The sequence below is a fragment of the Xenopus laevis genome, chromosome 2L (assembly GCF_017654675.1).
Source record: "Xenopus laevis strain J_2021 chromosome 2L, Xenopus_laevis_v10.1, whole genome shotgun sequence".
Taxonomy (NCBI): domain Eukaryota; kingdom Metazoa; phylum Chordata; class Amphibia; order Anura; family Pipidae; genus Xenopus; species Xenopus laevis.
In genome coordinates, this window is record NC_054373.1 from 14,236,799 (window position 1) to 14,262,707 (window position 25,909).

Consider the following 25,909-nt stretch of genomic DNA (forward strand, 5'->3'; position numbering starts at 1 on the left):
GAGAACAAGATCTGAGCAAGTGAATACAGACAGGATGTGATGTCCAACTGTGTCCCAGTACTGACCCATTATCTGATAAATAATTACATGTGCATTGGAGTTTAATATTAACACTATACGGAAAAATGATGGTAGGCCGAGTATTATACAAATCCTCTATAGGGCAACATCTGGCCTCAGAGCCTCTAGTTAGTTGGGTCAGCAGCCTGGTCTATGGAGGGGCAAAAAGGAGCTACAGATACATTGGGGTGACAGCTGTATATTGGGCAGGAGCATTTAAAGGTGTTCATCTTTCAATTTACTTTTAGTATGATGTAGTGTATGATATTCTGAGACAATATGCAATTGGATTTGATTTTTTATTATTTGTGGTTTTTGAGCTATTTAGCTTTTATTCAGCAGCTCTCCAGTTTGCAATTTCATTGGTCTGATTGATTAAGTCAAAATTACCCTAGCAACCATGCATTGATTTGAATAAGAGATGGGAATATAAACAGGAGAAGACCTGAATATAAAGGCAAATAATAAAAAGTAGCAATAGCAATAAATGTGTAGCCTTACAGAGCATTCGTTTTTAGATGGGGTCAGTGACCCCAGCTGGAAAGAGTCTGAAGAAGAAGGCAAATCATTAAAAAATATAAGCACATATTAAACATATTAAAAAAAATAACATATTAAAAGTTTACTTAAAGGGCATGTAAAGGCAAAAAAATAAAATCCCATTTTTACTTTCTTCAATGAAAATGAAACCTATCTCCAATACAATTTAATTAAAAAATGTGTACCGTTTTTATAAGAAACCTGACTGTGTGCAGTGAAATTTTCCCTAACTGCTCTGCAGGGAAACAATCATACTTATGAACAGCAGGGGGAGCCCCCGCCTTATTTCTCAGCCGTGCAGATTTTGATAATTTATGACAATCCCTAAGCAGCCCAGACCACACTGAGCATGTGCACAGTCTTTGTCTTGCAAAGATGTTTAACAAAGTTACAAGATGGTGACCCCCTGTGGCCAACTTTGAAAGCATAAATTTGTTTGATTAGGCTTGTGGTGCAGTAAGTTCATGTTTATGTTTAGAATACAAAATACAGTCTTTTAGACTTTACTTGCCCTTTAAAGGTGATCCCGCCCCTTACGCTCTACAAATACTCCTAAGAATCAGCTACAAACCTCAGTGCACCAGTCTATACTGACTCTCTAAATCGACGCTTAACTAAATTGTGGGGGGGGGGAGAGGACTTTCATCTCTAAAGAGATATCAGATTTTTATTTCGAAAAGTGCATGGGATGTATCCCTGCATGATAAGTAAGGCTACTGCCACACAAGGCAGTATTTGTACCTGGGTAGAGAACTGGCTAAAAGATAGACTACAAAGAGTGGTGGTAAATGGAACATTTTCTAATTGGACCAGTGTTGTTAGTGGAGTACCGCAGGGCTCTGTACTAGGCCCCTTGCTTTTCAACTTGTTTATTAATGACCTGGAGGTGGGCAGTGAAAGTACTGTTTCTATTTTTGCAGATGATACTAAATTGTGCAGAACTATAGGTTCCATGCAGGATGCTGCCACTTTGCACAGTGATTTGTCTAAGTTGGGAAACTGGGCAGCAAACTGGAAAATGAGGTTCAATGTTGATAAATGCAGGTTATGCACTTTGGCAAAAATAATATAAATGCAAGTTATACACTAAATGGCAGTGTGTTGGGAGTTTCCTTAAATGAGAAGGATCTGGGGTTTTTGGAGATATCAAGTTGTCTAATTCTGGGCAGTGTCATTCTGTTACTACTAAAGCAAATAAAGTTCTGTCCTGCATAAAAAAGGCATTAAACAAGGGATGAAAACATAATTATGTCTCTTTATAGGTCCCTGGTAAGGCCTCATCTGGAGTATGCAGTTCAGTTGATGTTGTGATGCTGATTCAGTTAATGACTATAAGAATGGCTTGGATGATTTTTTGGACAGACATAATATCAAAGGCTATTGTGATACTAAACTCTATAGTTAGTATAGGTATGGGTATATAGAATTTATGTGAAAGTAGGGAGGGGTGTATGTATGGATGCTGGGTTTTCATTTGGAGGGGTTGAACTCGATGGACTTTGTCTTTTTTCAACCCAATTTAACTATGTAACTATGTAAGGAAGATTCTTTGACTGCAGATAAATCCAGGCTGAGAATCAGCCCGTACGCTCCTATCAGCTTTCTCATGTGCCTGCACCCATTCCACTACATAAGCATGGGTGCAGGCACACAGAGTACATTTCATGCCATGTGCCTGCTCCCGGCTGATGAGGTGGCTTTGAGTACATGTGAGCGTAGGGGCTGATTTTTGGCCTGGCATTGCAGTAACCTTATACCCCATCTCTAAACACCAGCAAAGATTATCGACTCATATAATCTGAAGCAAAGGGCCTCTCCATCTCCTCTGCCCCAGAATCAGCATCACTATCATCTGAGGCACTCGATTCTGCTGGACTGCACTCCTTCAAAACTGATGCCCTGCAAGCACCCAGATTTAATATATTAGTAATGAGTCTGAGATCATGGGGATCTGGAGGAACTTCTGGCACATCCATGGTCCTTATATCTACGTGTTCTTTAGGGGGCACCTCTTTTTTGAAGTTTGTCCACAGATCCTCTGGATTTCCTACAAACACAGAGTTCAAGCTGATTTTAAAGACCTTGGGGGTGTTGATTAGCATGGGGCATGGGGAAGGGGTAACAGCCTGTGGCAGTTCTAAATCAGAAGCACAGCTCTCATGGAGATCTAGCAGTGGCTCCTTTGGAATTTCTTCCTCGGCAGAAGAACTAGTCTTGCCCACTGGATTCATTGGTAGAGGAAGGGGCTGAGGTTTGTAGAGTGGAGATGGAATCATTCTGAGCACTATCCAGAAGCTTCTTCCTTGCGGCATAACCTTGCCCACACATTTCCTCATCACTATCATTGCACTCTTCCTTCTCTGTATTGTTGAGGATTTCTACTGACACAATCTGTGCAGGGCAGACATATTCCTTATGTCCATCCATACTCATCGATGGCGGAAAGGATTTCTAAGTATTAAATACAAAACAAAATAAAAAAACTCATAGGAAATGACTGGGTGCACTTTCTTTGTGTCTTTAAAAACAACTGCATATTGGTGGAAAACAACAGCTCAATGAATGGCCCAGTCCAGGGTTATATTGGAATTATCAGTGTCAGCATGTGCTTTGTTTTACATTAAAGGGCAACTTAAGCCATGAAGGACAGTGAGAGATTTGGGGTGAGTGCGTATTTGTGCCCAGGGTACTGTGGAACTAAAGCAGGGTGACTGTTACCCCAGTGTTTCTATATATCTGTAACCTTGTTATGAGCTAAGGGGGCCCAGCTTGAAGGCCAGTTAGGGGGAGATTTGGGGTGAGTGCTTATTTGTGCCCTGGGTACCCCTGGAACTATAGCAGGGTGACTGTTACCCCAATGTTTCTATATATCTGTAACCTTGTTATGAGCTAAGGGGGCCCAGCCTGAAGGTCAGTTAGGGTGAGATTTGGGGTGAGTGCTTATTTGTGGCCTTGATACCCCTAGAACTATAGCAGGGTGACCCAAAACAACAACAGGTGTAGAGACACATACCAAAACTTTCGGGAAGAAGAAATTCCATCCCATGCAAATGTACCCGGCTCTGTTGAGTGCAATGAGTACACACACTATTGCAATCAGAAATAGAATGCTAACTGCAATAACAACATATGGAGCCTGGGAATCTGTAAAGAGAACATGACAACACTTACAGGGATATAATGACGTAAAAGGTAGGTTTGTGTGGAGAGAAAAACTATACAGCGCTGAAAAAGGTATATGGAAGCAAAAAACAATACTTAAGGGTGGGTATTAAGTAATTTTTTCACCACAGTCCTCCTATGATAGCCACAGGCAACATCAGGCAAATGTTCTTAAGCTATGATTATCCCACACACAACCCAATGGACTATGGCTATAGGTGCCTAGGGATAGAAGATGAGATGGTCAGCGATGTGAGATAGTGCCTATAGTAACAGTGGGATACTAGTCTCTGGGAAGGGAGTATGGCAAGTGGGAGAGCAGGTATAGTAGGGAGAGATGGTGCCTATAGTAACAGTGGGATAATAGTCTCTGGGAAGGGAGTGTGACTGTGGGATAGCAGGTATAGTAGGGAGAGATGGTGCCTATAGTAACAGTGGATAATAGTCTCTGGGAAGGGAGTGTGACTGTGGGATAGCAGGTATAGTAGGGAGAGATGGTGCCTATAGTAACAGTGGGATAATAGTCTCTGGGAAGGGAGTGTGACTGTGGGATAACAGGTATAGTAGGGAGAGATGGTGCCTATAGTAACAGTGGGATAATAGTCTCTGGGAAGGGAGTGTAACTGTGGGATAGCAGGTATAGTAGGGAGAGATGGTGCCTATAGTAACAGTGGGATAATAGTCTCTGGGAAGGGAGTGTAACTGTGGGATAGCAGGTATAGTAGGGAGAGATGGTGCCTATAGTAACAGTGGGATAATAGTCTCTGGGAAGGGACTGTGGCTGTGGGATAGCAGGTATAGTAGGGAGAGATGGTACCTAAAGTAACGGTGGGATAATAGTCTCTCGGAAGGGAGTGTGACTGTGGGATAGCAGGTATAGTAGGGAGAGATGGTACCTATAGTAACAGTGGGATAATAGTCTCTCGGAAGGGAGTGTGACTGTGGGATAGCAGGTATAGTAGGGAGAGATGGTGCCTATAGTAACAGTGGGATAATAGTCTCTGGGAATGGAGTGTGACTGTGGGATAGCAGGTATAGTAGGGAGAGATGGTGCCTATAGTAACAGTGGGATAATAGTCTCTGGGAAGAGAGTGTGACTGTGGGATAACAGGTATAGTAGGGAGAGATAGTAACAGTGGATAATAGTCTCTGGGAAGGGAGTGTGACTGTGGGATAGCAGGTATAGTAGGGAGAGATGGTGCCTATAGTAACAGTGGGATAATAGTCTCTGGGAAGAGAGTGTGACTGTGGGATAACAGGTATAGTAGGGAGAGATAGTAACAGTGGATAATAGTCTCTGGGAAGGGAGTGTGACTGTGGGATAGCAGGTATAGTAGGGAGAGATGGTGCCTATAATAGCAGTAGGATAATAGTCTCTGGAAAGGAAAATGAGTTAATGTGATGGAAGCCTAAAAATTTAACAATTTAACTCTGTGCCCTATTTAGACTCTAATGCCCAAGCTCATTATGACTTTCCAGCTGGCTTCTTGAAATGTGATTATAAACAGAAGAGCAGCAATTGCAGGTTGATAAGGGTCAGCGCACGCAAAATATGCTGGCGATTAAATGTTAATAATAATGTAGACAGCCAAATCATTGAAAAAAACCATAAATGACCAGTTGCTTTAGTTTTAAGGTAAACTCTATTTAAAGAGGATTTTTTTTTCCATTTATTTTCAGAATTTCAAGTTGAGCCAAGAGAAGTCTCGGGTTGTAGTGTCTTACCCTCAGTTTGGGCGGACTTAGTGGTTACACATTGCAAGGCAGATGGGATTTTCTTGTCTCTTGTATTCAAAGACGTTAGTGAGACTTTAACAGAAACACAATAGTTTGAGTTTGGAGACAGTAGGCTTTCCATTAACGTATAGTTATCTCTATAGACTGTCTCATCGAGAGCTGAGAGATTCTGAAAAAGCAGAAGAAAAACAGTTAGAAGGCAAGAGCCCAAGTTAATGAGCAGTTTCAATATTTATTGATAAAAAGCTTTCGGATGGTCGTAAAACGCCACTTCAAGGCACTATTGAATTACGGTTGAGTTGGGCTTATTCACTATGTAATTCTGGTGCCAAAAGGCTATACAGGTATGGCATTCGTTACCCGGAAACCTTTTATCCAGAAAGTTCCGAATTACGGAAAGGCTGTCTCCCATAGACTCCATTATAATCAAATAATTCAGATTTTTTAAATGATTTCCTTTTTCTCTGTAATAATAAAACAGTAGATTGTACTTGATCCCAACTAAGATGTAAATAATCCTTATTGGAAGCAAAACCAGCCTGTTGGGTTTAATTAATATTTTCATTATTTTCTTAAGGTATAAAGATCCAAATTATGGAAAGATCTGTTATATGGAAAACCCCAGGTCCTGAGGAGGTCCCATACCTGTACTACAGGTACCATTTTAACAACTACATAAAGAAAGAAACAGCCCATCACTGTATCATTGTGTAGCCTGACTGTAACCTTATAGCCAACCTACCATCTAGAAGGCTTCTAAACCCCTAATAAATCATTATACCACCACCATAGGCCTGAACTTCCCTCTGCAGCAGTGCAGGACAGGGAAACTAATCTAAACGAAACAAAGTTAAGGATTTGCAGTAGGTTTACACCAAATCCAAGCTTCATGGTTCAGCCAGTTCCTTTATTGTAACTTTAAAATTCTGTACAACATTTGTGTTCAAATTTGAATATGGAAAGTTTTTGGAGTTTGGTATTTGGCTGAATCCAAAAACTATAGAATCAATGCACCACTGGTTTGCTCCTGGGGCAACGGCCTACACCTACTGCTTATTATGGGATTATGAAAGCACAGTAGGGCTATGGAAAATGATTAATAGTTCTCAGCCAGATGCCCAAGCACAAGCTAACCACTGATAGATTAGCTTTGGTAATTAAAGTGCAGTAAAACCTACCATATTGTTTAGCCACTGATCAATGCCATATGTTATTAAAGGGTAGACGTCATTGTGCAGCATAGAAGGAGTTCCCTTAAAGTAGGATATCGGAGGGCGAATATTAATGGTCACATTGCAGCCTTGGACAGATAAATTAACTAGCGGAGGACCCAGGATGGCTACAGAGGAACACAAAAAGATGATTGGCACACAATAAAATAAATCAAGAAAATCTACACCCAAACCCATTATTATTAGTCTAACACAAAACTGCCACTATGATCTTAATTTCTCTGTGCTGGATTGTGTTAAATACAGGGTATGCGAGCATAGTGATGAGGTGGCCACACTGTGTGATATGAAGGATGATGTTGTTGGCCTGCTCAGGGGTGGCAAATCAGGCCGGGATCTGTTCGTTGGGTTGGTCACTAAATGAGTGGATCTCAATGTGATTTGCCACCCACAACCAGTTCAGCATTATGATACATCATATCACACAGTGTGACTTGCAGAGACCCGACGGGTGAGGACTTCATAAACATGCTGATATCCTCATATGGCAGGATTTAAAGACTTGCCTGATTACACGGCTCACTAAGCTTTTATTGCTTGTGTATGGCTTGTGTAGAACTATAAGAAAAACCCTAAGAAGTTGGCTATGCCCCAAATAATGTCAAATGTAAAGGTTCTTAAAGTAGTTTACTAAATAATTCTAAGTATGGTAAGCTTGAGAAATAACCCCTATACCAAAGGATATATATGAAGATTATGTACCTCCTATTATAAATGATATGGATATTAGAAGTCACTGAGGGGTTCTGTGACCATATAAAGGCACAAGGCTGCAGGCTGAGTTATACAGGGAACTCTGAGTGCCACTCATGTATTATAAGGGATAATGTACCCCCTACTGTAAATGATAAGGATATTAGAAGTCACTGAGGGGTTGTTCTGTGACCATATAAAGGCACAAGGCTGCAGGCTGAGTTATACAGGGAACTCTGAGTGTCACTCATGTATTATAAGGGATAATGTACCCCCTACTGTAAATGATAAGGATATTAGAAGTCACTGAGGGATTCTGTGACCATATAAAGGCACAAGGCTGCAGGCTGAGTTAAACAGGGAACTCTGAGTGTCACTCATGTATTATAAGGAGTAATGTACCCCCTACTGTAAATTAAAAGGATATCAAATGTCACTCACTAATGGGTTCCAGAGTCAGATAAAGGCCCAATGCTGCAGGCTGGGGGCTTCTATACTGGTCATGGAAGTAACACAAACTATATCATAGCAGCAAGTGACCACTGGACAGACACAGAAGATGACAGCATTCTCATGAATATACCTTGGGCCACTGAGTTTTTCAGCAAAGATGAGGTCAAGATAGGGGTCAAAAGTTAGTGAATATATTTATTGGCACACCCTCTTAGTAAATTACAGTTTTCATGTCTTTTAAGTTTCAGGTGCAATAAAATATGGAGGGAAGCCCAATGTGTAAATGTTGATGGAACAATATACCATAAAAGGAAATGACAAACTAGAAAACCTACAAGGGGCATTACTTACTGTGGGAGACTGGGCAGAATCTTGCTGAGGTTGTTGCGTTTGAAGTCTCATTACGAGTAAAACTGACAACTCGTGCATTGTAAAACCCTTTAAGGTCTGAAAAATAATCTGTCAGATCACAGTGCTGTTTATTGATTTTGGTGCAAGTGGGAACCTGGGCCCAGCCGGGATTACTGTGAAAAGTCAAAATGAGAATTTATCAGTACAGTTTCCAATATTCAGTGTAATGTGCAAAGCTGATCAACTCAAGTTGCAATCTCCATGCTGATGCCAATATAAGCAATTCACTGTCTCTCTTTTAACCGTTATCTGGCTTCCTATTGTGTCATACCTCCCAACTGTCCCGTCTTGAGCGGGACTGTCCCGCTTTTGACAGCTCAACCTGCAGTCCCGCATTTGCACTGAAATGTCCCGACCTTCTTTTCATCTCCTGCACTTAACAGCCGGAAAAAGATACAAAGTTTCTAACTTAATTGGCTTTTGGCAGAGAGCCCAGAATAGATACTTTGATACTTTTGTAACAGTAAAAACCACAGAAATGTGTTCAAACTTTCACAACCTGGCAAATTTAGTAAAATGGTCATGGTAATTAGGGGGTGTGGCCATAAAAATGGCGTGGCCAAAATGTTGCCGTGCTCTGCAGCCCATATATTAGGAATAGGCTGCAGCCCAATAAATTGTTAAACAAAAACTCTCAGCATCCCAGCTGTCAGCTTGCGGCCCTAGCGCCTGTCGATCGCCAGCACCTCCCTCGCACGTGTACGCAACATAGCGATGGGGAACTGTGAGCAACGTACCTGGTGGTCTAGTGGGGGGACGCCCGCCGCGTTGAGCGGTCTCCATTAGGCCGCAGGCACCAGTGTCTTAGGGCGCGTGCGGCGCGCTATTGTGGAATTTAAAGGCGCAGGTGCGCTGGCGTGAATATGTCAGCGCGCAAGGGCGCGAATTTCAAAATGTATAAATAGGTTCATTTAGTCTCCAGACCTTGCCCGTTATAGGATCTTGTTCCTGGTGCTTTTTGAGCATCTGTATTCTGATTCTGGTTTTGACCCCTGCCTGGTTAACGACTATCCTGACCTCTATATCTGACCCTTGCCTGAATATCAACTACCTCTTCTGCTGAACCCTCCTGTCTGATTGATTACCCGGTTTTGACCTCTGCCTGATTACGATTGACATCTGCCTGCCTCGACCCAGCCTGTTCTGATGACGATTCTGGTTTCCTGTTCTGTACCGTGACCCTCGGCCTTAAGACTCTAGCTAACAGTCGTGCCCCTCTGTCTATCCAGAACCTCTTGCCTTGCACCTCTCGTTTAAGTCCTGGTGGCATCCAAGTACGTGAGGGCTCCTCCCGAGGCCAAAGGCGGTCACACTACTACAGGTGAAGCACGAGCCGAGACCAGGGTGCTTGGCATTTGTTTTGGTGTTGGGTGCCGACCGTGACAGGAACGCTGTGTTCCCAATGTGGCTGGGCGGCATGCCGCGCCTAGAATTTCGCCGCTTTAGGGCTGGGCCTTTGTGGCCTCACCACAAATCTGGGCTTGGCTGTCAGGGGCAGGGTTACCATTAGAAATCACGGGGCCCCGTACAACAAAATTTTCAGGGCCCCCTCAGCCCCGCCCACCTAGGGTTGCCACCTTTTCTTATGTTTTTTACCGGCTGGTGGGGGCGAACAAAAGGGGCGGGCCACATCGCGGAGAACCATAGACTGAGGAAAAAAGGTAAGTTACAGGGGATTAGGGGCAGGCCGAGGGCTCTTTTTGAAGGGTATTACAAATTTACCGGCAGCTACATTGCCGGTAAATTTGCAATACCGGCCCCGGCCTTGGCAGGTGTTTTACCGGCTAGACCGGTAAAACACCGGCCGGGTGGCAACCCTACGCCCACCCCGGTCCCCAAGCCCCACCCCAGATCCCGCCCACACCACAGTTAGAAGACCACATAGACATCAGTGACAAAAAAGGTAACCCCCCCACACACAAGTTATAAAAAAGCTATTGATGGTCAGGCCCCCTTATAAGTTAAAAAAAAACTGTGGTGCCAGGCCCCCCCATAAAAAAAAATTTCTAAAAATTGGTGGTCAGGGCCCTCCTACAAGTAAAAAAAAATAATTGGTGATCAGGGCCCCCCTATAAGATAAAAAAAAAACTTTGGCACCAGGGCCCCCCATAAAAGTTTTTTTTAAAAAAAACATTGGTGGCAGGGCCCACCTGCAAGTAAAAAAAAATTGATGGCCGGGCCCCCCCCCCACAAGTTATAAAAAGCCATTGGGGATTAGGGGCCCCCTTCAAGTAAAAAAAAATTTTATGGCCTGGGCCCCCCCCACAAGTTATAAAAAGCCATTGGTGATCAGTGGCCCCCCTGCTAGTAAAAAAAAAAATTGGCCAGATCCCCCCAAATTTTTAAAAAAAATTGCTTGCCAGGGTTTTGTGTCTATAGCTGGGAAGGTGATCCCACTGGTGTCTAATAAAAGGTCAGCCAAGTTTGGGAGTTTTACAATGAAAGCAGCAAGTAAGTTGCAGGTAAAACTTAGTCCCTTTGTAAAATGTATAATGAAGCAATAGAATTCTTAATGAATCAGATGAAAATTAAGCGTAGGACTGGCCAGATATGGGATGACTTTGACGTAGTTGGCCAGCTTAAATATATTGCAATATAAGGACAAACAATCCCTGTGTTGTTTAAAGGGTAAGGCATTTTAAATATATTAATAATGGGTTGAGTGCAGAGGTCATGTACATGTCAATGGCAGCTGGTCCTTATACCAATTTGAAGATATGGTGGTCTGTGCTGGGTTTAGCCCAATAATCCAAAAAACTTGGGGTTTTTCAGGGGATAACACGAATAAATCAAGCGATTGGGGAGAAAAGTTTGAAAAATAGCTTGATTTTATCGAGCTTGTTCCCGACCCAGCTTTTTCGAGTTATTTTTTGATAGATAAGTTAATATTGTGCATGGGAATTTGGACCAGCTATGTTTAATAAAAAAATGAAATAAATTTGGATTTTAGTAAATAACCCCCATAAAGTATAATGTTAATACCTCATGGTTGGACCTACCCAAATTTATTATAGTGTACCCTGTAGCGGATGACAGAGTTATTGTTGGTGTCCTCCCATGTCAGTATGTGCTGAAAATTAGCGGAACGGATCGTAACATTCTCCGGGCTCTGCAGCACAGACAGGACTACAAAATAAAAAAACAGCATTTAGAGGCATGGCTGATTATGTTTTAAATACACTGTGTTCAGCTGAGTTACCAGCAGGTGTGAATAGACAGCCCTATATATTTGAAGGAGTACAGTATATAGGGCCCAAGAATGTAGGGGGCTGAGTAAGGCCCTAATTAAGGGGAAATGTCCATATATCTTGTTAAAATAGACCAACTTACCAATGTTTTGAGGACAAATCTGAATTACATCTAAGTACACCCTGATCTGCAAACTCACATAAATCCACTTGCTTTGAACACAGTTTTAAATGTTATTTTGTGCATGGAATGTTTAAGACTCTTTTGTAGATTATGTTTTGTTACAATCAATTAAACTATGTCTATACATGGGATCTCCTCAAGCTGTAGGTCTCGGCACTTGCTCTCTACTGAGAAGCTTTTCTACTGTTTGGATGCAACACTATAGAATATTTAATCTATGCTCACTCACCAAACGTGTACATAAAGCTACATATCTACATACATATACATTATATAAAGCTTAGGGATGCACCAAATCCAGGATTCAGTTTGGGATTCTGCCTTTTTCAGCAGGATTCTGCCCGGGCGACCGATCCAAATCCTAATTTGAGTATGCAAATTAGGGGCAGGGAGGCAAATTGTGTGAATTTTTGTTACAAAACAAGGAAGTAAAAAATGTTTTCCCCTTCCCAACTCTAATTTGCATATGCAAATTAGGATTTGGTATTCGGCCGATTCCAAAATAGTGGATTCGGTGCATCTCTAATAAAGTAACAATGACTATGATTGTGTGTCTGAATGGCAGTGCACTCACACCCCAAAAAAAGGCAAAAAAGCCCAGGTGCTGAAGGACACGGAGCACTCATGGAACTTAAATTATGTGCAAAAATTAAATGGTGTAAGTGGACGTTTCGGTCCTACCCAGAGGGCCTTTAGCAAGACATCATATACATCTCTGTCTGCACTCTAATGCAAAAAATAAATTTTCAGCTCTATGCACAGTCAAACTAAACATACAAAAATCATTATTAGACTAGCACACCCTATAAAAAAATCACCAACTACTTTATTCCAGACACACTGTACAAAAATCCAACATTTCGGTCCTTATTAGGACCTTTCTCAAGGATCATATATATATATATATATATATATATATATATATATATATATATATATATATATATATATATATATATATATATATATATATATATATATATATATCTATCTATATAATAAGATATATATTGTTACATAATGCACACTGTGGCCAAAGGTGCTTTTTCCTTTTCACTACCCACAGTCCTACGCATTCTCTGTATATCTGAGTAAATTGTGGTTCCAGCTGCCTGACTGCATATACACTGTTATTTGAGCTGGATCCCAGGGACTGTCCCAGAGGAAACTTTATTCACACCGCTTATTAAGTGTTAAAAATCTTTTCCAAAATGAAAGTGGTCAAAACGTTTTCTCATTTTGAAAGTGACCTTTATTATGGTGTAGTCTTCCCCAGAAGAAACAAATTCTGAAGCCATTGCTTAAAATACATGGACGTGCAATGGTGTTGTTTGTTAGACGGAATAGGGGTAAGCAGAACATTATTTAGGACACTAATTAATCTTTTTGTTTAGCTTCCCAAAATAACACCTACCTGAAGAGCTTAGATGGCAGATCAGCAGCAGAAGACATAGACCAGCCATGGTGTCTGCACATCACAGTTAGTGAGATATATTTATTATATCCTTTTACCGAGTCCTGTTGAAGGAAATACAAACCATGCTGATAAATCTGAGCAACAAAGAAGCCACAATTTCACACAGCAAAGCAAGTGTCTCAGACAGTTACAATAAAATATTTGAAGGGGTTCATTTAACAACCTTCAAGCTTTTCATCGAGATAGCCTAACCCAACCCTCAGTGTTTCTTAAAGGACAAGGAAAGTTAAACTAAAGAAGTAGCTAGAAATGTTGTACATTATGTTTTGTGCTTCTGTACCAGCCCAAGGCAACCACAGCCCTTTAGCAGTAAAGATCTGTATCTCCAAAGATGCCCCAGTAGCTCCCCATCTTCTTTTCTGCTGATTCACTGCACATGCTCTGTGCTGCTGTCACTTACTGAGCTTAGGGACCCACTCACAATATACAGTACACATAGAATAGAAATGTCACAATATAAGGCTGATTAGTAATTAATACACATAATTACTAAATGGTAGCACAGAAACCAGTGCAATTAGCATCAGAATTTAATAATCAGCCCTGTAGAATCAGCTTATATTACAGACCAACCTCATTTTCTGCTGGATAATTAGTGACTAGGGATGTACCGAATCTACTATTTTGGATTCGGCCGAACCCCCGAATCCTTTGTGAAAGATTCGGCTGAATAACGAACTGAATCTGAATCCTAATTTGCATGTGCATATTAGGGGTGGGGTGGGGAAAACATTTTTTACTTCCTTGTTTTGTGACAAAAAGTCACGTGATTTCCCTCCCTGGCCCTAATTTGCATATGCAAATTAGGATTTGGATTCGGTTTGGCCGAATCCTGCTGAAAAAGGCTGAATCCCAAACCGAATCCTGGATTCGGTGCATCCCTATTAGTGACGAGCCCTAAGCTTAGCTTCTCAACAGCTGCTCAGAGCCCACTGAGCATGTGAGTGTCACAGACACTTTCCAGGATGGTGACCCCCTGTGACAAGTTTGAAGTCCTGGATCATTGCTGCTATTGACAAGCTGAAACTTTAGGCTGGTGCAATTAGTTCAGTATATAAAATATGCCATTTTTAGCCGTATTCATTTTTAGGGTTTAGTTCTCCTTCCTGTGGTGCAGGAAAGTTAATACTCAACACAGTAAAATTACACAAAATCTTTGTTTCACCAAGTCTGAGTCATATGTTTATAAGAAGCAATTGGTGTAAGGTACATAGTTGGCTCCCTCAGGGCTCTGTATTGGGACAATTTTTATTTAACTTTAATTAATGACTTAGGGGAGGGTATTGAAAGTAATGTATCAGTGTTTGCAGATGACACAAAACTATCCAGCCCAATTAATTCCATCCAGGATGCGACATCCTTGCAACAGGATTGTCAACTGGCAATCTGGGCAGTGACAGAAGAGATTCTATGTTGATAAATGTAAAGTCATGCACCTGGGATGTAAAAATATCCACTTATACCCTTAATGGGACTGCACTAGGCAAATCCATTATGGAAAAGGACCTTGGAGTCCTTGTAGATGATAAACTTGTCTGTAGCAAGCAATGCCAGTCAGCAGTATCAAGGGCAAATAAGGTCTTGAGCTGTATTAAAAGGGGAATCGATTCCCGGGTTGGAAGCGGTCATTCTTCCACTGTATAGAGCACTTGTAAGGCCCCATCTAGAATATGCCGTACAGTTTTGGTCTCCATCACTCAAACAGGACATTATTATTATTGTATTAGAGAAGGTACAGAGAAGGGCAACTAAGCTGGTAAAGGGTATGGGGAATCTTATAGGAAAAAGGGTTCACTGGAGAGCTGTAGTTTCAAGGGATTTATTTAAGTTGCAAAGCACAACATGTTTCTGATCTCTAGGGTCCTTCCTCTGGTGCAGTATACAAAAAACTGTGTCAATCAACCTTTTAAAGGCTAGCTCCCGTGACCATACAATTGTATACACCAGCTCCATCTTCTGGCCAGGTATAGAAATGACAAAGTAATGTATAATGGATACTACAATAAAGTCTATCCTTAAACTGACCATCATTGTACATTTAGTTATGCTACATTCAACATTGTATCAATAGTATTAATTGTATCATACCATCTGGTTGTTTGTAGTCCATAAGTAATTGTCCATACATTGTATCGAAAAACCAGATAGTAGCAGCAGTCTAGGAAAAAATGTTATGGGAAATCTTAGCTTTGAGGAAAGACTGGCCAAATTGGGGATGTTCACGCTGGAGAAGAGGCGCTTAAGAGGTGATATGATAACTATGTATAAATATATAAGGGGATCATATAATAATCTCTCGAATGCTTTATTTACCAGTAGGTCTTTCCAGCTGACATGAGGTCACCATTCCGATTAGAAGAAAAGAGGTTCCGCCTAAATATTGGGTAGGGTTTTTTTACAGTGAAGATGTGGAATTCTCTCCCTTTCTCTTCCTTTCTTACTGACTGATACATTAGATAGCTCAAATTTTTGACCCTTGGAAAATTATAAATAGATTACAAATTTGAGGTGTTCGGGTTATTTTTATTTTTACATTTAATTTTTTTTATAACTAAGCAAACATTCACATTTTTTTAAAAAAAACAAAACTTCTATTTGAATTAGAATTTTGATAAATAAACCTTTCTGTGCACCGGAGAAAATGAAGATGCCGCCTGTGTGTGTAGTAACAGCTGTGAATTTTGCACATGGTCACACAGCACACAAGGGCAGATTTCAGCCATAAAATGCTTGTGCCCAAAAACCATAAATATAAATAAAAAATCCAAGTACAAATTTCCATAGAATTTCCTCGCCTACATTATGTATTTTTTTAGAGCACCAATATATTCTGCAGTGCTGTACAATAAATGGGTTTATACAAAGAACATCCAATACAAAGAACTGATACAAAAGCAAAGAGGGCCCTGTCCCAAAGAGCTTACAATCTGAAAGGAGAAGGGGTTGGAAAATAAAGTGTGTTATTGGGCTAGATCAGAAGTATACAATGTGAGAGAAGTGGCATATGGCATATATATTCCTCACAAGGAAACTTCGGCGGCTTCGGAATACAAAGTGCCGCGTGTGCCATGCCGCAGTCGATTTTCCATTATAGCCGACGGAAGACAGGGGCAAGCCGTTCGGGAGATTAGTCACCCCAAAGAAGAGGCGAAGAATCGCCAGATGTGCCCTTACCCTTACAGAGCATTTGTAGAAGAAGGCAAATAATTTAAAAACTATAAAAAATAAAAACCAGTTGAAAAGTTGCTTAGAATTAGCCATTCTATAATATACTAAACGTTAACTTAAAGGTGAACCACCCCTTTAAGGTTCAAAGCCTCACAAAAGAGCTGGGCTATACAGTGATCTTTTAGAAGATATATAACATTCAACATACCTTAGTAGCGCTATATGGATAATAGTACATTATAGTTCTATATACATACACAGAGGAGCACATAGATGCACCCAGTTAGAGCGATCTGTAGTCAGACTTACCATACATGTACTAATTTGCTCTCTTGTCTCTCCCTCCTCCCAGTAGAGATGTCGCGAACTGTTCGCCGGCGAACTTGTTCGCGCGAACATCGGGTGTTCGCGCTCGCCGGAAGTTCGCGAACGTCGCGCGACGTTCGCCATTTTGGGTTCGCCATTGTTGGCGCTTTTTTTTGCCCTCTCACCCCAGACCAGCAGGTACATGGCAGCCAATCAGGAAGCTCTCCCCTGGACCACTCCCCTTCCCTATAAAAACCGAAGCCCTGCAGCGTTTTTTCACTCTGCCTGTGTGTGCTGAAGAGATAGTGTAGGGAGAGAGCTGCTGCCTGTTAGTGATTTCAGGGACAGTTGAAAGTTTGCTGGCTAGTAATCGTTTTGATACTGCTCTGTTATTGGAGGGACAGAAGTCTGCAGGGGTTTGAGGGACATTTAAGCTTAGGTAGCTTTGCTGGCTAGTAATCTACCTTCTACTGCAGTGCTCTGTATGTAGCTGCAGTGGGCAGCTGTCCTGCTTCTGATCTCATCTGCTGACTGCTGCAATAACAGTAGTCCTTGTAAGGACTGCTTTTATTTATTTTTTGTTGTTTTACTACTACTACTACTACTACTACTATAAGAGCCCAGTGCTATTAGTCTAGTAGTGTTGGGGAGTGGGACTGGTGTGCTAATCTGCTGCTCCTAGTAGTTCAGCAGCACCAACTTTAATTTTTTTTTTTAATATTCATTTTTTTTTATTTTACTTTTTTTTATTTTACTACCGCTGTAGTAGTGTATAAGTTGACCTTTTAGGCATTATTTGCCCTGTAGGCATTATTTGCACACTGTTTTCTTCAACCCGCCATCGAGCTGTGTGACCTTGTTCACATTCTGTCTAAATATCCATAATATTACCGTCTCCAGAAAAAACACCGGAGTCACTTTTTTCAAGCAGCCATAATATATTTTACGTAATCCGTATCCACCGCTGTAGTAGTGTATACGTTGACCTTGTAGGCATTGTTTGCCCAGTTTTTTTGGCCGCAGCCACTGAAGCACAGAGGCCAGAAAAAATATGCCATATAAATGCTGAAAATAGTCATTTTTTGCCATACGTTGACTCAACGTATATGGCAAAAAATGACTATTTTCAGCATTTATATGGCATATTTTTTCTGGCAACTGTGCTTCAGTGGCTGCAACCAAAAAAACTGGGCAAACAATGTCTACAAGGTCAACGTATGGCGAAAAATGACTATTTTCAGCATTTATATGGCATATTTTTTCTGGCAACTGTGCTTCAGTGGCTGCGTCCAAAAAAACTGGGCAAACAATGCCTACAAGGTCAACGTATGGCAGTTGTTTAAAGAGAACAGTAGATTACTAGCCAGCAAAGCTACCTAAGCTAAAATGTCCCTCAAATCCCTGCAGACTTCTGTCCCTCCAATACAGAGCAGTATCAAGCAGATTACTAGCCAGCAAACTTACTATCATCTGTCCCTGAAATCACTAACAGCTCTCCCCCTACACTATCTCTTCCAAGCACACACAGGCAGATTTTTCAGATACATTTTTGCCCTTGATCCCCCTCTGGCATGCCACTGTCCAGGTCGTTGCACCCTTTAAACAACTTTAAAATCATTTTTCTGGCCAGAAATGTCTTTTCTAGATGTTAAAGTTCGCCTTCCCATTGAAGTCTATGGGGTTCGCGAACCGTTCGCGAACCGCTCGCGTTTTTGCGCAAGTTCGCGAATATGTTCGCGAACTTTTTTTCCGACGTTCGCTACATCCCTACCTCCCAGCCCTGACTCTGGCAGTCAGCTATACTATAACTATATGGGACCCTTCCCTATGCTTTGTCCTCATTGGCTATCAAGCAGTGTCTGCAGCCTATGGAATCAATCAGCTTCTCTTACCTATTCCTTAATGTTTTACATACCAAATAAATACTTTTTGTTGCACATTTTCCTTTAATTTGCACAAACCATGATGCCTTTCTTCTCCGTACCCTCTGATGCATTTAAGGGTCTGATGCCTTTCTTCTCCGTACCCTCTGATGCCCGAAGGCTCAGTTAGTAGTGCGGACCAAGGAGAAAGCAGTTCGTAACACCAAAGATCACGGTACACAAGGGTTCAACAATAGAATGGTCAAAGTCCAGGCAAAGGGGTCAATCCAGGCAGAATAGGGTCAATACTGTTTAACAGGCAGAAGTCGGTACAAAAGATAGAATCAATATAACAAGGCTAGAGTCAAACCCAGGAATGCACAAAGTGAAACCTATATTTGGGCAATGTTGCAGTTTTCAGGCTCCTTTAAATAGGCCTCTTTTGGCGCCAAAATTGGATGTGATGACGTTGACGCTGGCGTGTTCACGCTGGCGTTCAAATGCCGGCGTCCATTTCGGTGCTGGCATCCAATCGGCTGGCGAGAAGGAGCTGGCGAGACAGTGCTGTGACCAGGAAGAACCATGTGGGAGGACAGGGCACCGCCATCTGGATCGAGGAATGGCGTCGGTGAGTTGTTTCCCTTGTGTACATGTATATATACAAAGCATCAAATTAACTTTTGTCACATCTCCCCTTTTTTCTGTTAATGTTGGTATTGTCTTTCCGATGTTTTGCTATGAGATTGAAAGAGAAAAGAACTCACCTGAAGCAAAACAAGTAAACTTTGAAAATAATTCGGTAGGTTCCCGTGGTGCCTGAAAGCAGCGAATGAAGGGGATCTGTCACTTAGGGTAAGATATGAAAATGATCTCTTATTAGATGATTTAGGAAATCTTTTGATTCAAGACCATAGTTGTGGAACGTAGACAAAACTACTGACAAATGGGCTGTTACATATCTATAAGGGCCCACTAACTCATTCTTCAACAGCAAATAGTGGTTTGAAGCAGAAAACATTTGCAAGTAGCCTTCAGGTAATGGTGATAAAACTTCTCACTTTCATGGTTGTACATTTCCTGTGGTATTTCCTCTCATCTGCTATCCACACATTCTATGTAACGCACAATAATAATACTGAAAACAAAAGACTTTTAGCGATTAGATCCCAATACTATACAGCAGGCGCTTCTTCTAGTGATTAGCAGCTTGTGCCAGAGGAACCAGCTCCCAAAGGCTCTGCCCTTTACTCACTCCCTGATTGTAGAATTTAATTGGAGGGGAGGCTTTATTGGTTGGCCAATCTAGTATTATATTTCATTATAACCTTACAGGAAAACATGTTCTGCTGTTCATTATTGTTTGTCTTGATATTATGTAGTTGTGTTTTCCTGTCATTAGCCAGACGATTTGAACGATGTTTAATAGTGTTACAAAACTGAGAATAAAAATGATTAAATAAGATACATCGAGAAAAATCAGTGCTGTCTTAAAGAAGTGGTTCATCTTTGAGTTAACATTTAGTATGTTATAGAATGGCCAATTCTAAGCAACTTTTCAATTGATCTTCATTATTTATTTTTTTTATAATTCTTTTAAATGATTTGCCTTTTTGTGCTGACACTCTCTAGCTTTCAAAAGGGAGTCACCGACCCCTCTAAAAATCAGATGCTCAGTAAGGCTATAAATGTGTTGGTGTTGTGACTTTTTTTTATTCAGCTTTCTATTGAGGCCTCTCCTATTCATGTTACAGTCTCTTATTCAAATAACTGCATGGTTGCTAGCGTCATTTGCTGAAATTGCAAACTGGAGAGTGTCAGGGGGCCCCCAACGGGGGAAGTCCGGACCAAGGAGGAAGCTTTAGGCCAAAGTCCAAGTTCACGGTAACAGACAAGGGTTCAGGGACAGACATAGTCAAATCCAGGCAGTAGTTCAGAAGGCAGGCAGATAATTAGCAAAGTCAAGGTACAGGCAAGGTCAAAATGCTATAGGAATGCAATAAAAAAGAATTTAGGAACACCCAGGAATGCTTGAAAGAAATTCTGTAGTCAGGCATTGAACCGACACCCTGGGCGTCCTTTTATTTTGAATTTGGCGCCAAAATGCAGCATCGTGATGTTACTCATTTGCGCACTGACGTCAACACGCTGGCGCCCGAAACGATGTGGCGACCACGCGTTTCGTGACTACAAGGTCACTTCATCAGAAGCGGCTGAGCCATGCACTCCCCTGCCCTGTACATTTGGACTTTATGATTTTAACCAAGTTTGATCAATAAAGGATAAGATTTTACACAAATTTTTCTCATAGCAACTCTATCCTAAGAAGAATCCTACGTATGCGCCTCTAGCACAATGTTTGATTATATGGTAATGGAGTCTTAAAATATCTATTAATAAAGACTAGTTACCCTTTGGGTTGGAAATATATATCATGCTTTGCATCTGCGTGAATACATGGGCTGCTTATTTCTCCCAGTCCGGCCCTGAACATGGGCCAAAAATGGTTTAAGAGCATGCCTGGACTGAGAATTAAAATAGGCCCTGGCATTTCAGGTACACAGAGGCCCAACCAGCCCACAAAGAGGCCCAAACAGCCCCCACCAGCTCACTAAATACTGACGTTCTATGGGGCCTTATAGCAGCCCCTCTGGCATTTGCCAGAACCCACAGATTGCCATTCCGGGCCTGTTTAAGAGCCTCTAGTCCAGGGGTGTCCAACCTTTTGGCTTCCCTGGGCCACATTCGAAGAAGAAACATTTTCTGGGGCCACACATGAAATACATAACATTTTTGATTTCTGAAAATAAAGGAAATATACAGAAATTAACTACAATACCAACTGGATAACCAGGTTGAGCTATACACTGGGATATGGGACAAATATAGAGCAACCTTCTCTGGATTCTTTAATAATTGGGCAATGGCCAGTACCCCTAGGTCACCACACTGAGGTGGTAATGTGTCTGGACAAAAAACACAATGACAACACAATGACAGCAGTCAGTAATAAATATTGCCCCATAATATGTACCTGTGCCAGCCATAAAAATTGCCTCCAAATCTGTACCTGTACCCTCTGCCAACCCTAACCTGCTCTCTGCCAACCGTACCCATCCTCTCCTCTTCTAACCCACTCTCTTCCAACACTAACCCACTCTCTGCCAACCCTACCCACCCTCTCCCAAGCCTAATCCACTCTGTTCTAACCCTAACCCACCCTCTGCCAACTCTAACGCACCCTCTGCCAACCCTAACCCACTCTCTCCCAAGCTTAACCCGTCTTCTGCCAACCCTAACCCACCATCTCCCAAGCCTAACCCACTCTCTGCCAACCCGAACCCAAACTCTGCCAACCCTAACCCACCCTCTGGCAAGCCTAACCCACTCTCTCCCAAGCCTAATCCCCCTCTCCAAAGCCTAACCCACTCTCTTCCAACACTAAACCAACCTCTGCCAACCCTAACCCACCCTCTGCCAAGACTAACCCACTCTCTCCCAAGCCTAATCCTCAAGTCTAACCCACTCTCTTCCAACACTAAAAAGGTTGGGGACCCTTAGGTTAGATAGTGATACGTTAAAATTGTGCAGCTCGCAGTAGGTGGTCAGAGTTAGAGGTAGTCTAGTGAGCTAACACTCCAACGAGGAGAGAGTGTCCAGGCGTTACCTCGCCGAGATAGGGACCCAGTGGAAGACGGACTCGGATAAGTATAACTTAGTGTGCCTAAAATGAAAGACTAAGTCAATTGCTGAAAGTCTGTAGGAAAGTACAGCATCCCCAACAGATACGAAAAAGCAGGGAATTAGGCATCAGGCTATGGCCCAATGGCCTGGGATACCTTATGCTGGACATGTTACTCACTGGAGAATTTGTGTGTCAGAGCTTATTTAAAAAGCTGTAAAAAGTGTTCCTGTTAACTGAAAACTGCACTGGCCCAAGGTACTACCCTAGGAGCACCATGCTGCAATTTTCTCTCTGGTTTTGGGCCCCCACTGTGGCCGGGTGCTTATATTTAGTAGAGTGAGGAGACTGTACAGTGTCTAAGTTTGGCTTTTTACCCTATTGCACAAGTGCCCCCAAACTGGGCAGTAAAAAAAAGCACCGCCTGCTGTTCATTTCGGCCAACTGGGCTACGGTTGGCAGAAAATTGACACAGAGCATGGCAGGTCCAGTTTATATATATGCAAAGCCGTTGTGTAACTAGGGTTTAGGCTTATGAAACTGCAACATCCTACTTACCTCTTAATGTTTCTTGATGTCTTTCTTTGTCTGTCTTTGTCTTTTATGTCTTTCTTCTAGAATTTCTGTTATTCTTTCCTGTTCCCCTGCTTCTGTATCCTCAGATTGAAGCTGCAACGCATGGTGGAAGAGCTGCCCCTATCATGCCTGACAGAATTCTTTCAGCAGCAACTGGAAAGACGACTTCTTCAAATACACGCAGTCACACAAGCATGCAGTCTTTCCAGTTGCTGCTGAAAGAATTCTGTCAGGCATGATAGGGGCAGCTCTTCCACCATGCGCTGCAGCTTCAACATTGTGTTACAAATGTGACATGGCAGGCCATGTATGAATGCGAGTGTGATCAAGTGCATTCAAAATGGCTCCTTAGTTGTAAAATGGATGCACTGATATTAGCAGGAGACCAGGGAACAACCAGAGTTGAGTTATTCAATCATTAGCAGGAGAATAGGGAATAGTAGGAGTTAAGGTAATAGACTCATAAACATATAAATATGTTTATTAAGAAGGAAGCTCATATCTTATTCACATAGTTATAATCAAAATACACAGCAATTATTTTCATTCACATGGTTATTTCTATTTTCATGGTCATTCTCATGGCCATGTCCTGGGCATGTAGCCATTATTATTATTATATATGTCTATGTGTAATGATCTATTACTTTGTTATTGTACCAATATAAAAAGGAGCTCAGCTGGGGGGGGGCTTCGGGACTTCATCTACAAGCAGACGTGTTGTGTAGGACAGTTGGTCTTGTAAGGACCATTGGCCGATTGATGTGCTCTGGGAGTCGCTGTATGTGATTTGGGCCCGGGGTCCCGCAGCTGATGTTCCTCTCAGAAGTCTGCCAAGGGAAGCTCGGCTAGACGTTGCGTTGTCTTCAATCGGTATTGTATTACTTTTCTTACAATATATTATTCTTCTCTAATGATGATCAATGTGTGTGTTTTATTTCCACCCCTATATTTGATAAGTCTGCTGAGGGAAGTGCTCAGTTAGAGATTTAGTTTGTGATAAGTCTGCCAAGGAAACTTGTAGCAAGATAAACATATACTGTACAGAGGTTGTCCTTTTTTACCAATATATGTTGAAAATGCTCATTAATTAGGGCCTCATGGAGCCCCTATACCTCCTAGGTCCCCCTGCAGCCACAAGGTCTGCATCCTCTGCAGTTATGTCCCTGCCTCCTGATCTGCCTATAAAGTGCTACTGTCTTGACTAATACTGCTCTCTCCTTCTTCCTTTACCTTTTATGCCCCACTCTTGCTAACCACAACTGATGCCACCATAGTGTCCTACGATCAGCATCTGGCATTAATTGTGAAGCATTAGTGGATAAAGGTGGTCTGCACCCACCTAGTAATGGTGCCAAGGCTGCTGGGGGCCAAACTATTTCCTTAAAGAGATTCTGTCATGATTTTTATGATGTCGTTTTTATTTCTAAATTACATTGTTTACATTGTAAATGATTCACTATACAATATAAAATTGAATTCTTGAACCAGCAAGTGTATTTTTTAGTTGTAATATTGGTGTGTAGGCGACATCTTAGGTAATTTTGCCTGGTCATGTGCTTTCAGAAAGAGCCAGCACTTTAGGATGGAACTGCTTTCTGGCAGGTTGTTGTTTCTCCTACTCAATGTAACTGATGTGTCTCAGTGGGACCTGGATTTTACTATGTGTGCTCTTCTTAGATATACCAGGCAGCTGTTATCTTGTACTGCCAAACAGAGACTCTTGTAGGATGCCAGTCAACATAGGGGCCACCAAATATCCAATCACAGCCCTTATTTGGCACCAGAGAACTTTTTGCATGCCTGTGTTGTTCTCCAACTTTTTTTATTTTTTAATGCCGCTCATGGGTAAAAAAGGTTGGGGACCCCTGGGTTAGATAGTGATACGTTAAAATTGTGCAGCTCGCAGTAGGTGGTCAGAGTTAGAGGTAGTCTAGTGAGCTAACACTCCAACGAGGAGAGAGTGTCCAGGCGGTACCTCGCCCAGATAGGGACCCAGTGGAAGACGGACTCAGAAAAGTATAACTCAGCTTATATATGCAAAGGCGTGGCGTAAATAGGGTTTAGGCTTATGAAACTGCAACATCCTACTTACCTCTTTATGTTTCTTGATGGCTTTTCTTTCCCTTTTCTTTTCCTATGTGTTTCTTTGTCTGTCTTTGTCTTTTATGTCTTTCTTCTAGAATTTCTGTTATTCTTTCCTGTTCCCCTGCTTCTGTATCCTCAGATTGAAGCTGCAGCGCATGGTGGAAGAGCTGCCCCTATCATGCCTGACAGAATTCTTTCAGCAGCAACTGGAAAGACGACTTCTTCAAATATACGCAGTCACACAAGCATGCAGTCTTTCCAGTTGCTGCTGAAAGAATTCTGTTAAATCAGGCACAATAAGGACAGGCCTTCTCACACAGTGCGGGTTCAGTCGAATGATTTTTATAATGTTGGTAACACTTCAGTAGAGTAGTATGCCTTTCCTCCCAAAGCGTTTGATCCGTGTGGATCAAAATATGGACACTTTATTGGGACACTGTGATCACAATTAAGTATGTACTCACATTATGGACTAATCACATTGTGGATTACAAATTTACTTTTATGCTTATTATATTGGACACACCCTAGGGGTGGTGACATCCTGTCTTGACTCACGAATAAATGTACACTGTTTAAGGGTATGTAAAGGCAAAAAAATAAAATCCCATTGTTACTTGAATGAAAACGAAACCTATCTCCAATATACTTTGATTAAAAATGTGTACAGTTTTTATTAGAAACCTGACTGTATGCAGTGAAATTCTCCCTTCATTTACTGCTGTGGATAGGAATTGTCAGACGGTCCCTAACTGCTCTGCAGGGAAACAATCATACTTATGAACAGCAGGGGGAGCCCCCGCCTTACTTCTCAGCCGTGCAGAACTCAAGCAGCTTTGTTTGTTTTCCTGTTTTGATAATTTATGATGATCCCTAAGCAGCCCAGACCACACTGAGCATGTGCACAGTCTTGGTCTTGCAAAGATGTTAAACAAAGTTACGAGATGGTGACCCCCTGTGGCCAACTTTGAAAGCATAAATCATTTGTTTTATTAGGCTTGTGGTGCAGTTAGTTCATGTTTATGTTTTGTATACAAAATACAGCATTTCTAGCCTTATTCTATTTTACACTTTACTTGCCCTTTAAATGTTC

At 41.7% G+C, this 25,909-nt stretch overlaps 1 pseudogene; it reads right to left on the bottom strand.

The window, feature by feature from the left end:
* Positions 1–2,064: 2,064 nt before the first annotated feature.
* Positions 2,065–25,177, bottom strand: LOC108707877 (annotated as a pseudogene).
* Between the last annotated feature and the right edge of the window lie 732 nt (positions 25,178–25,909).